We start from the raw sequence: 14559 nt of genomic DNA, 5'->3' as shown, positions 1-14559 counted from the left end.
TGGGACTTTGTGACTTGGTGTGGGTGATAGTGGACAGATACACCAAATCAGCTCATTTTCTGCCAGTAAAGTCGACTTATACGGTGGAACAATATGTAGAGTTGTATGTGAGAGAGATAGTTCGTCTCCATGGGGTTCCCAAAACTATTGTATCTGATCGAGACCCTATCTTTACCTCTAGGTTCTGGGGAGCTCTGTAGAGAGCCATGGGGACTCAGTTGAAGTTCAGCACAACTTTTGATCCTTAGACTGATGGACAGTTTGAGAGGACGATTCAGGTGTTGGAGGATATGCTTAGGGCATGTGTGATTAATTTCGAGGGATCTTGGAGTAAGTATCTCCCGTTGATTGAGTTTTTGTATAACAAATGTTATCAGTCCACGATTGGAATGGCTACTTATGAGTTGCTGTATGGAAGAAAGTGTAGGTCGCCCATTCATTGGGACGAAATGGGTGAAAGAAAGTATTTGGGGCCAGACATGGTTCAGAAGACAGGTGAAGCTATTGAGAAGATTCGAGTCAGGATGCTTGCTTCACAGAGCAGGCAGAAAAGCTACGCTGATCCTAAGCATAGAAACGTGGAGTTCCAAGTTGGGGACCACGTGTTTCTGCGAGGGATGAGAAGATTCGGAGTAAAGGGCAAATTGAGCCCTCGGTTTGTTGGACCTTTCGAGATTCTAGAAAGGATTAGACAGGTGGCTTACAGATTGGCCTTGCCACCGTCGCTGTCAGGAGTTCATGATGTATTCCATGTCTCTATGTTGCGGAAGTATGTCTCAGACTCGACGCATGTACTAAAGTATGAAGACTTAGAGTTACAGACAGATTTGTCCCATGAAGAGTGATCAGTTCAGATTTTGGATCAGAAGGACAAAGTTCTACGAAATAAGATGATTCTGTTAGTTAAAGTGTTGTGGAGAAATAACAAGGTCGAGGAAGCGACCTGGGAGTTAGAGACAGCGATGCGGGATCAGTATCCCGAGCTATTCAGGTAAATTTCGAGGATGAAATTCCCAGTAGGAGGGGATAGTTGTAACGACCCAAAATCACTAATAAGGCTTAAAGGCCTTTATTAGTGTGCCGGGAGGGCATAATTGGTTTATGTATGAATTTATTAACTTAATGTATGATTATATGATAAGCATTCTAGTTAGGTTATATGAATATAAATGTGATTATGTGCTTTAATTGTGAGAACCACATGAGTGGGATATCTCTTTTCATACTCCTTCAACTTACGAGAAGCATAAGCAATTACCTTCTCTGACTGCATCAAAACACAGCCCAAACCCTGATGAGAAGCATCACAATAAATCACAAACTTCTCCTGATCAGTCGGAAGACTTAGAATCGGAGTTGTAATCAATCTCTGCTTCAATTCCTGGAAGCTGTTCTCACACTTATCTGACCACATAAATTTCTGACTCTTGCGTGTCAGCTCAGTCAATGCAGTAGCAATCTTTGAGAACCCTTCCACGAAACGCCTATAATAACCTGCCAATCCAAGGAAACTTCTAACCTTAGAAGCATTCTTTGGCCTTGGCCAATCTCTGACTGCCTCAATCTTTGCTGGATCTACTTTAATCCCCTCCTTACTAATAATGTGCCCAAGAAAGGATACCTAAGATAACCAGAACTCACATTTCTTGAATTTAGAAAACAGTCTGTGTTCCTTCAGTCTCTGTAGAACCAACCTCAGATGCTGCTCATGCTCTGACTCAGACTGAGAATATACCAGAATATCATCGATGAAGACGATCACAAACTGGTCCAGATAATCCTTGAACACTCTATTCATCAGATCCATAAAAGCAGTAGGGGCATTAGTCAATCCAAATGACATGACTAAAAACTCATAATGCCCATATCTGGTACGAAAAACAGTCTTCGGTATATCTACTTTCTTGACCCTCAACTGATGATAACCAGAACAAAGGTCGATCTTTGAGAATACATTCTTACCTTGCAATTGATCAAACAGATCATCTATCCTTGGCAATGGATACTTATTGTAACGCCCTGGTTACCCTAGAACCGTTATGGTGAACCAGAAATTTGACCCACTACTCGAGTCCTTTGGTTAAAAACGTGTTCTAAGTGTTATTAACAAGCTAAGGTGTAAAACAACAAAAAGGAAAGGATATGTTTTATTTAATACATAAAATTGTTCATGGGCCCACAAGAACATTTACAAGTTATTTACAACTCAAAAAGGTCATTACTGTTTCAAAATTACAAACCCACCGACCTAAGCGGCAAAAATAGGGTAAACCCCCTAGTTCCTCTGAGAACTCCTTGGTCGTGGTGGTCAAGCGGCCGCATATGTACACATCACCACCTAAGCTCTCCACTCAAGGTTGGGTGAGCTTTTCTTTCCCTTTACCTACACCACATATCACCCATGAGCCAAAGCCCAGCAAGAAAACACAGTATTGCATATAAACATTATCAAATGATTATCATTATAATCACACAGAGCTTATAGCTCTTAAACAGATGAGTGAATATCACTTGAGGTTCTAGAAAACCATACTGAGTGACTGACAAGCAAGTCACTAATTTAAACAGAAGAGTGGCTGCTAGGTAAGCCACTAGCCTTAAACAGATGAGAGACTTATAGGTAAGTCTCTAACTTAACAGATGAGTGACTGATGGGTAAGTCACACAAGCGCTTATAATATTCATCGAACTTGAGGTCGGTTCGGCATTAATGCTCTTTGAGTCATCCAATGCAGAATGTCAGTTAGATCTAATCTTTATTGGCTTGCGTTGAACACACTAAGGCCGTCCTGACTTATGAGTCAGCACTGTGTGACCAGTGCCCAGTACCACTGCCGAACCTGACTAATGAATCACAACTTCACAGTTGATACTGACACCTTTGCCAAATCTGACTAATGAGTCAGTACCATGCACAAGTGAGCAAGATTTGCTAAGCATTCAATAATCAATCCATGTCCACATTTACACAATCAACATGCCTTAAGAATAACCATGCATGTCACATATGGGGTGCAGTTTTCTTACCTCTGATTCGAGCTAGAATGAATAGAAGAATGACCCTTGAGTACGGTCTAGCTTTTAGTCCTTTAGCGGTCACCTAATCATAACCAAATATGGGACACCATCAATAACATGATAATCAAGGGTTCCCAAACCAAGATCTAGCCTTCTGGACATCAATCCCTACTAATCCGGGTAGTAGGAACGATCCCGAGGCCTAAAACCATGTTCCCGGGGCCAAAACACTCAAACGGGCTCAACCCTGCTCAAGGGCTGCGGCTTTGGCATCTTGGGCCACGGCCCCCAGCCACCACTAAAGCAAGGGCCGCAACGCCCAACATCAAGGGCCGCGGCGCCCAGCAAAGGCAATTTCCTCCCACCTGCTTCTTCGAGCTAGGGCCGCGGCGCCCAAGAACAAGGTCGCGGCCCCCAACCCAGAGCCATCCCCAAACACGTTTTTCATCATTCCAAAGCCTCAAAAATCATGCCTAAACATTACCAAATCATCAAATCAAAGTTCCCAAGCTTCCCAATGGTCAAAAACCATCAAAACCCAAGGTTCAATCGAACAAAAAACTCAACGATTCACAAAGTCCAATTCAAAGCTTAGAAACTCTAAAAACTCAAAACTTTAAACTTAGATTACCTTAGATTGGGTTGTTTCTCAACAAATCATTCAGTCAAGAAGCTTCTAATCTTTCCTAGGATCGCTATGCCTCAATCCTCGCTTGATTCCGACTCTTAGAACTCAAGATATCTTCGAAAACGCTTCGAACGGTGAAAATGAACTAACGGGAAAGAACGAGAGGTTTTCTAATGTACGTTCTATCTGACAAGCTACTTCAAGCTTAAGTAACCTCAAATAAAACCTAGTGCTCAGGGTCCCAAAAACACTCATGGGGGTATTATAGTCAAAACTTCCAGAATTTCATCCTGATCTCAATAACTCCCAATTTATCATCAAATAAACATTCTTACTGCCCAATAATTGACCCCGTTATGACAAAACCGCTAATCCACTAAATAGGACCATCTCATGCCAAATAGCTCGAATATATCTCCATAATAATGGAATCTCATTCACAAATCACACTATGCACCCAAATACACAAATTTACCCTTAATGGGACAAATTATCAAAACATCATAATATTCAAATGTGGACCCACATGCATGCATATAATATCATATTATACTATAATTCACATTAACATGCATATATTTATTTAATGGCATAATTAAATAGTTATGGCCTTCCCGACCTACTAATCCAGCCACTAAACCGCATTAGGGATTCGGGGCATTACACATTTGCTGAGGTTATAATATTTCAGAACACAGGTTTAACATGGTGTCTCATGCATACAGGTAAAGCATATATACTATATTTAAGCAGTTATACATATAACTTCATAAATAGTTACCAAACCATGAGTCGAGCTTGACTTCAGTGATGTGTGTACATGCCCAGCCATTCCACAGGAACCCTAACCTTGGCACACTCTGATACCAAGTTGTAATGCCCTGGTTACCCCAGAACAATTATAGTGAACGGTGAACCGGAAATTTGACTCGCTACCCGAGTCATTTGGTTGAAAACGTGCATCTAAGTATTATTAACAGGCTAAGGTGGAAAACCAATCAAAAGGAAATAATATATTTTATTAAATACATAAAATTGTTCATGGGCCCATAAAATCTTTTACAAGTTATTTACAACTCAAAATGGTCATTACTATTTCAAATTTACAAACCCGCCGACCTAAGCAGCAAAAATAGGGTAAACCCCCTAATTCCTCTGAGAACTCCTTGGCCGTGGTGGTCAAGCGGCCGCATATGTACACATCACCACCTAAGCTCTCCACTCAAGGCTGGGTGAGCTTTTCTTTCCCTTTACTTGCACCACATAGCACTCATGAGCCAAGGCCCAGCAAGAAAACACAATATAACATGATATAATATCAACAACGATCATAATAATCATTCAGGACTATCAGTCCAAAATAGAGGAGTCACAGTCGCAAAAGTCACTAAGGTGGGTACATCTCCCTTTAGCCATATGACGATAGGGTCACCGAGGCTTAACAGATAAGTGAATCTTTCATGAGCTTAAACAAGATTGGTGCATGATGACTAGTCACCAACATAACCTTCCTCATGACTCTAGAGTCATAACTATGGAACACTGTTCCCTAGCCATGTGACAAGCAGTCACCTAGGACTTAGGCCCTGGCTCTGAGTAACTAGTCTTAGACTAGCCAAGCGCTTATAAGTTTCATTGACCTTAGGCTCGGTCCAGCATTAATGCCTTAGAGTCATTCAACGTTGATATCGATTAGATCTAATCTTCATTCGGCCCTGCGTTCAGGACGCTTATGCCGTTTCTGACTCTTAGGTCAGTGATACACGACCAGTGCCGTCCCTGACTAATCAGCGCCATACACAAGTAAACAATTTCGCTAGCATTTAATATGCAATTCATTTCCACATTTATCAATCAACGTGCCTCAACAACAATCATGCATGTCATATACACAGGGTGCAACTTTCTTACCTCTGATTCGAGCGAGAATGAATAAAAGAATGACCCTTGAGAATAATCTGACTTTTAGTCCTTTAGCGATCACCTAGTCATAACCAAATATGGGACACCATCAATAAAATGATTAACAAAGGTTCCTAAACCAAGATCTAGCCTCCGGGACATCAATCCCCACTAATCCAGGTAGTAGGAACAATCTCGAGGCCTAAAACCAAGTTCTCGGGGGCCAAAACACTCAAACGGGCTTAAACCTGACCAAGGGCTGCGACCCTAACACCTTGGGCCGCGGCCCCCAGCCACTCTAGGAGCAGGGGCTGTGGCGCCCTACACCTAGGGCCGCGGCGCCCAGTAAGGCCAAACTTGCTCCACCAGCTTCTTCGAGCTAGGACCACGGCGCCCAAGAATAGGGTCGCGACCCCCAACCTAGAACCATCCCCCAAACTTGTTTTCCTTCATCCCTAACCCTCCAAAAACATACCTAAACACTTCCAAATCATCAAATCAAAGTTCACAAGCTTCCCAATGATCCAAAACCATCAAATCCCGAGGCTCAAATGAACCAAAAACTCAACGATTCACAAAAGCCAATTCTAAGCTTAAAAACTCAAAACTTAAAACTTAGATTACCTTTGATTGGGTTGTTTCTCGTCAAATCCTTCGGTCAAGAAGCTTCTAATCTTTCCTAGGATCGCTATGCCTCGATCCTCGCTTGATTCCGACTCCTAAAACTCGAGATTTCTTCGAAAATACTTCGAACGGTAAAATGAACTAACGGGAAAGAACGAGAGGTTTTCTAACATACGGTTCTATCTGACAAGCTACTTCAAGCTTAAGTAACCTCAAATAAAACCTAATACTTGGGGTCCCAAAAACACTCCCGGGGGCATTATAGTCAAAACTTCTAGAATTTCCTCTTGATCTCAATAACTCCCAATTTATCATCAAATAACATTCTCATAACTCAATATCCCAATAAAAGACCCCCGTTATGACAAAACCGCTAATTTATAATATAAGACCATCTCATGCCGAATAGCTCGAATATATCTTCATAATAATGGGATCTCATTCACAAATCACAATATGCACCAAAATACACAAATATTCCCTCAACAGGCCAAATTACCGAAGCACCCTAATATTCAAATGTGGACCCACATGCATGCATATAACATCATATTATAATATAATTCACATAAACGTGCATATTATCATTTAATGGCATAATTAACCAGTTATGGCCTTCCCGACCTACTAATCCAGCCATTAAACCGCATTAGGGATTTCGGGGCATTACATTTCCAGTACCCCAAGCCTTGGGATTAACTTAATTATCTAAGGATAGACTAAGTAAAAAGACTCATTACACCGTAGAACATAGGGAATCGACCCTCCCTCTTCCTCCCTTTCTCTCTCAAAGGAAAACTAGTAGAACTTGAGGATTTTAGCTGGGAAATTAAGTGGATTGGGCTGGAGTTTGGAAGGATTAGTCCAGTGTTCAGCTAGGGACTCAGTCAAGAACTAAGGTAAGATATAAGCTTGAAGCATGGTGATTAAAATTCTATGTTATAGCTGGGTCTTGAAGTGTTTATGAACTTTGGTGTTGAAGGGCAGAATTAAGGCTTGAAAGCTTGGGCTTTAGCTCATAAATTGTTAAGGAAGTTGGTTCATCAAATAAGGTAAGCTTCAATTCGTAATTTAGAGTTTAAATTATGAGTTTGCATGACTGGTTTTGATGTTTTTTAGTATGTGAGTTTCTGAGATTGAAGTGAGTTTTAATGAGTTTCTAGACTAGGTTTCAGCTAGGTTGTGTTGCTGGAGTCATGTGAGAAGTTTTGGATAATTGAGTTGTGGAATTGGGATAGTTTTGGGTGGTTTTGAGTGAGGTTTAGGAGTAAAAAATTGTGGTTTTTCTAGGTTCGAAGGGTTCGGGTCGCGGCATAGTTCTTGGTGAGTCGTGGCCCTCTGAAGCTGATGGATGCTGGAGATGGAGGGCGGGTCGCGGCATGGTCTGAGTAGGGCCGCGGCCCGTGTCTGATTCTAAGCCTAGATGGGCTCTGTTTGGGGGCTATGCCGCAGCATGGGTAGCTTGAGCCGCGACCCTTAAGGGATTTTGGGACTTTAAGCATGGGAATTTTACCTAGGGTGCTCGAGATTGAGTCTACTACCGTGTTTGGTGGAATTCAATGTTCCGGAGACTAGAACTTTATCTAGAAGCCCTTTTACGATTATTGATGGTATCCTTTATCTTGGTTGTGACTAGGTACTAAGCTAGGGCTTGGGGATCGGATCGTGCTCAAGAGGCATCGCTCGTAGTCAGTTCACTTGGGAACTAAAGGTAAGAAATCTGCACCCGGTTGTGGATTTATAATGGGACTAAGGGTTCCCTATTTTTTATGCTTGTAAAGGATGGTATTATGCCATGTAAACAGTAAACCAATGGCCTAAGAGTACCGAAGTTTACACTAGTGCACAGGGCGCGGCTCGGCCACTGGTAGCTGAGGACAGCTTATTATGCACTGAGCTCAGTTTAAGCGGGTCGGAGTCAGTGGGGTAAACAGAGGGTGCGACCTAAGGTGTCGACCCTGATTATTATGTGATTTGTTTGTTATTATTGATTGGTGGATTGTTATGCTGTATAGCTGGGTGATGATTAGCTGATTCTTTGGTTGAATCTTCATGCTTTGTGATTACTGTGGTATGTTAAGTGTATGAACATGCTTAAAGGGTTATCCAAATGTTATTATTGCTTGTTATGTAATATGATATGTTTTCTTGCTGGGCCTTGGCTCACGGGTGCTTCGTGGTGCAGGTAAAGGCAAGGGTAAACTTGATCAACCCTGATTCGGAGAGCTCTGAGAGCAGAATGTACATGATCAGCTACTCAGCCGCCACGGTTGAGAGGGAGACAGGAACAGGAGAACCAGAAACGTTCTTTTTGCCTTAGAGTGGCTAATGGTTGTTTAAACTTTGGAAATTTTGTAAACTGACTTTTGAACGCTGTTCCTTTTTGGGATCCCATGTGTAAAAATGTTTAGTTATATGAAATGTACCATTTTGAGACCAAAACCTTTTGACCCTAGTTCATTAGTGGTTTCTATATCACGTTTTTCACTAAATGACTTGATTAGCAAGTCCTGCACTTTTATAAGTACACAGTGTAGCAGTCTTGGCTATCCAGGGCGTTACATAACTGCTCGCGGTGTAAAAGGTTTCCTTAAGATATTATAATATTTGCATTTTATTATAACATATGTTCGCATGACCGAACTTAGCATAGTACTTTGGTTTGATTTAACAAAATACAAATTTTTGAAAAATACTCTAAGTACCGTAGCATGCTTTCACTTATTTTGCTCATGTGTTTACATACCTTTCGATAGGCCTTGCTTACTAGATGTCTTATGTGCCCCCTAAATGATTGAGAAGCTTTAGGTCCTTAGTCACTTGCCTTGACCAAAACCTGTTCGAAGATTACTGCTCGGAGTAAAGGAATTAAAACGATAATATAGCAAAACAACACACGTAATGAGCAAATACTTGTAATAAATACAATAATTGGCAAGAATGACTGGTTGCACACAGTCACTTATATTTCTCGTAATAAATGGAAAAAATGTGTCTGTACGAGTGATCAATGAGATCTTACACTTATAAACGATTAGTCACATAAAATAACAAACCCTTTTTCGTAACTTGTAAAAAGTAAAATTAATACAAGCCAATTCTTTAAGAAGAATTGTTCATTGAAAGTACTTGCGCAGGTGCTCTCCATTCCAATAGCGAGGAACAAGATCTCCATTTAAGCGAGCAAGTTTGTAGGTGCCTGGATGGAGGACTTCTTCAATCTGGCAAGGCCCTTCCCAATTAGGTCCGAGTACTCCAGCAGCCTGGTCGCGGGTGTTTAGGAAAACTCTTCGAAGTATTAGATCTCCGAAGTTGAATTTATTTCACGCACTTTAGAATTGAAATACCGGGCGACTTTTTGTTGGTACGTAGCTACTCGGAGTTGGGCTTGCTCATGCTTCTCATCGATCAAGTCCAGGGATTCCATCAATAGTTGGCTGTTAGAGCCTTGATCGTACGTTATTCTGCGATGCGAGGGTGGATCTAACTCAACAGGCAACATAGCCTCATACCCTTAAGCCAAAGAAAATGGAGTATGGCCTGTTGCTGTTCGATGGGAAGTTCTGTACGACCAAAGGACTTCAGGCAATTGTTCTGGCCATGCTGCCTTAGCTTCTTCTAGTATTTTCTTCAGAGTATCCTTTAGCATTTTATTGACTGCTTCGACTTGTCCATTTTCTTGGGGATGAGTGATTGAAGAAAAGCTCTTGATAATCCCATGTCGTTCGCAAAAGTTCGTGAATAAATCACTATCAAACTGCGTGCCGTTATCTGAGACGATTTTCCTTGGCAATCCATAGCGGCAAACGTTGTTTTTAACCACAAAATCTAGCACCTTCTTGGTCGTTATGGTTGCGAATGGTTCAGCTTTAGCCTATTTAGTGAAGTAATCAACGACAACCACAGCATACTTGACGCCGCCCTTTCCTGTGGGCAAAGATCCGATTAAATCTATACCCCACACTGCAATTGGCCACAGACTTTGCATCTGTTTCAGTTCATTAGGGGTTGCTCACGGGATTTTGGAGAACCTCTGGCACTTGTCGCACCTCCGTACAAATTCCATTGAGTCTTCATTCATTGTTGGCCAGAAATACCTTTGCCTCAGGATCTTTTTTGACAAGCTTTACCCCCGGCGTGGTCCTCGTAAAAGCCTTCGTGTACCTCTTTCATCAATTCCTTGGCCTTCTCTTTTGAAATACATCTGAGGAGTGGCATTGAGTATCCCCATCGGTACAAGATTCCATCGACCAGGATATACCTAACAGTCTGCCGCTGAAGGGTCCTAGCTTTGTTTCTGTCCGTTGGTAACACGCCTTGCGGCAGATACTCTATGTATGGTACCATCCATGTATCCGCCACCTGGATCACCAGAGTGGTCTCCTCTGCTTGGATGCTTGGCACAGATAGCCGTTCAACTGGCACTATGTTCAGAGTATCAGCATCCTTCGCTTTTGCTAATTTGGCCAAAGCATCAGCGTTTGAATTCTGGTCACGAGGTACTTGCTGTAGGGTGTACTTGTCAAATTGCGCCAATAGATCCTTTATTTTTTTAAATAAGCAACCATCTTTAAACCTCGGGCCTGGTACTCTCCCATGACTTGATTTACCACCAGCTGAGAGTCACTGTAGATGTCAAGTACCTTTATATTCATGTCCCTGGCTAATCGTAACCTAGTGAGCAACGCTTTATACTCAGCCTCGTTGTTGGAAGCAGTGAAGTCAAACCTGATTGCGCAACGAAATTGATGCCCTTCAGGCGTAATCAGGATCACCCCCGCACCTGCGTGATGCTCATTGGAGGAGTCGTCTATAAATAACTTCCATGAGGGAGGTTAGTTTTGAGACTCAGGCTCCTCAGGCTCTTCAGTTTGCTCGCTATCTGGAAGTTCAGTGAACTCTGTAATGAAGTCAACCAGGGCTTGCCCTTTTATCGCTGCTCGCGGCAAGTAAGAGATATCGAACTGCCCAAGTTCGACCGCCCATTTCAACAATCTGCCCGCAGCCTCTGGCTTTTGCAGAACTTGTCGTAGAGGTTGGTCGGTCAAAACCGTGATTGGGTGAGCTTGAAAGTAAGGTCGCAACTTCCTAGAGGCCAAAATTAAGCAATAGGCTAACTTTTCAATAGGTGGGTACCGCAGCTTCGCTCCAATTAGCCTTTTGCTTACATAATAAACAACCTTCTAGACGCCTTCTTCTTCTCTTACTAAGACAACACTAGCAGCATATTCTGTAATCGCCAAGTAGACAAACAAAGTTTCCTCATCGACCGACTTCGATAGAATGGGTAGTTGCGCCATGTGATTCTTCAATGCTTGGAAAGCTTGCTCGCACTCCTCCGTCCATTCAAATTTCTTGTTGCCTCTAAGTAGATTAAAAAATGGAACGCACTTGTTCGTTGATTTCAAAATAAATCTATTGAGAGCGGCAATTCTTCCGGTCAAACTTTGAACATCCTTAATCTTTGCTGGCGATTTCATATCGATCAGGGCTTTGATATTCTCGAGATTGGCTTCAATCCCTCTCGAGTTAACTATAAATCTCAAGAACTTCCCTAATCCTACCCCGAAGGAGCATTTGAGGGGATTCAGCTTCATCTGATATTTGTTCAAGACGTTGAAGCACTCTTGCAAATCCTCTATATGCCCTTCTGCCTTCTTTGACTTAACCAGCATATCGTCGACATAGACCTCCATGTTTGGGCTGATCAGCTCCCTAAACATGTGGTTGACCAGTCGCTGGTAAGTCGCACCAGCATTTTTCAAACCGAAGGGCATTACTTTGTAACAGTAAAGCACGATGTCAGTCCGAAAGCTAGTGTGATCCTCATCAGGTGGGTGCATACTAATCTGATTATATCCGGAGTATGCATCCATGAATGAGAGAATCTCGTGCCCTGCGGTGGCATCGACCAATTGGTCGATTATAGGGAGTGAGAAACAATCTTTAGGGCAGGCTTTATTAAGGTCTGTGAAATCCACACATGTTCGCCATTTGCCATTTGGCTTGGGAACTAGTACGGGATTAGAGACCCATGATGGATAAAACGCCACCCTGATGAACCCATTCTCCTTCAATTTCTCGACTTATTCTTTTAGGGCCTTTGATCTATCTTTGTCGAGTAGCCTTCTTTTTTGTTGCATCGGTGGAAAACTCTTGTCGATGTTCAGGACATGGCTGATGATTGTAGGGTCTATTCCTACCATATCTTTGTGCGACCAGGCAAAGACTTCCTGGTTCTTCCTCAAAAACTCTACCAGTGCTTGTTTTGTTGTTGTCTCTAAGTTTTTACCGACTTTCACAACCCTGGTCGGATTTTCTTCATCGAGTTGGACCTCTTCAAGGTCCTTGATGGGTCCTATTTCTTCCTCAAAATCCCCAAAGCGAGGATCCAAGTCTCTTTCCTCACTTTGGGCAATGCCTTATTTGGTGACATTATCACCTGACTGGGCCTGAACATCAACTGCCATTTGCAACCCTTTTCCGGGAACATCTCTCAACATACCTTTCTTTACTTTGGTTATTGAGGCGTTGTAGCATTCCCTTGCTTCCCGCTGATTTCCCAATACGCATCCTACCCCTGCGTCTGTTGGGAATTTCATGGCAATGTGCCATATTGAAGTGATAGCTCATAGGTTGACCAGAATTGGCCTCCCAATTACAAAATTATATGTTGAAGGACAATCAACTACTATGAAAGTAGTGAGTAATGTCCTGTTAGCAGGTGCAGTACCTGCTATAATTGGAAGCCTAATCGACGCAGTTGGGGCAAGCCCTTCTCCGGAAAAACCATAGATGGTTTGGTTGCATGGCTCCAGGTCCTTGACGGACAGCTTCATTCTCTCCAGTGAAGACTTGTATAGGATGTTGACCGAACTTCCTGTGTCAACCCCTCTTCACCATCATGTTGGCAATTTGCACGTCTACGACTAGCGGATCAGAGTATAGGAATCGTACGTGCTGGGCATCGTCTTCAGAGAAGGTTATCAACTCCTCCTCTGTTTGAGCCTTCTTTGGTGCTCGATCCTCCACACTCATCATCTCAATGTCCTGGTCGTGGAGTGGGTTTTGAGCGTATCGTTCCCTTGCCTTCCCACTGTCCCCTGAAAGGTGTGGGCCACCGCAGATGGTGAGTAGAGTGCCTGCCACAGGAGCTGGCTATAAAGGTGGCGAGCATTGGCGTGCAGGCGCCTGCTCGTTGCCACCTTGAGCCTCTCACTGAGATCCTCCTGCGGCTCGCACATACCTTCTTAGTGTCCCTGCCTAATCAGGAACTCAATTTCGTCTTTCAGCTGGTTGCATTCGTTGGTGTCGTGCCCGTAGTCGTTGTGAAAACGATAGAACTTCGTTGTATCTCTCTTGGAGATATCTTTCCTTATAGGTGCGGGTCATTTATAAGGCACGTTTGAGCTGGCCGCCTAGTAGACTTCCGCTTGAATTTCGACAAGTGCCGTGTAGTTGGTGAATCTCGGCTCGTATCGATTGCCTTTGGGGTGTTTATTCTCAGAAGCTGAGGGCTCATTGCTTGCCTGCTTTCCACCATTCCTATCGTTGCCATTGGGTTTCTCCGACCCGTTGATAGCCTTGGCGGGCTCTTCCTTTGGCCCCTTGTCTTTCGTTGGCGATTTCCCCTCATTGGCAATTGCGTCCTCAAGCTTGATATATAGATCAGCCCGATCCAAAAACTCTTGGGTACTTCTTACCCTATTCTTTCTTAGGCTACTCCAGAGGGGTGAATGGCGCCTAACCCCAGCAGTTAGGGCCATCATCTTGCCTTCATCACCCATTGTCTTGGCTTCAGCTGCTACTCTCATGAAACGCTAGACATATTCCTTTAAGGGCTCCCCCTCCTTCTTGCGTATCTCGACCAGCTAGTTGGCCTCAATGGGGTGTACGCGACCCACGTAGAATTGTCCATAAAATTCCTTCATGAACATCTCCCAAGATACTATACTAGCAGGAGGGAACTTAAAGAACCACTCCTGGGCGGTGTCAAATAGTGTTGCGGGGAAGATCCTGCAGCGGGCATCTTCCGACACTTTCTGTATATCCATTTGTATCTCAAACTTGTTAACGTGAGATATTGGGTCTCCGTACCCATCAAAGTTTGGCAGTGTCGGCATCTTGAATTTACTGGGGGTTTCAGCTGTTGCAATCCTTTATACAAAGGGAGTGCCCCTCCTCCTATTGTACTCTATGTGGGACGTTTGTCCCTCGACCAGTTGTTGTACTGCCTGGTTCAGAGCATCAATCTGAGCCTGAACTGCTTCTGGGATCACCGGGCTGACTGATGCCGGGGGAGTGTACTCATCATGCCTTTCACGACGGTCGTTGAGTACGTCCCTTAAATCATCATCCCTGCGTCTCTGCTCGCTAACTCAAGCCGA

This window comes from Humulus lupulus, chromosome 8, assembly GCF_963169125.1.
Source record: "Humulus lupulus chromosome 8, drHumLupu1.1, whole genome shotgun sequence".
Classification (NCBI taxonomy): domain Eukaryota; kingdom Viridiplantae; phylum Streptophyta; class Magnoliopsida; order Rosales; family Cannabaceae; genus Humulus; species Humulus lupulus.
Note: the sequence above shows the minus strand (reverse complement) of the source record.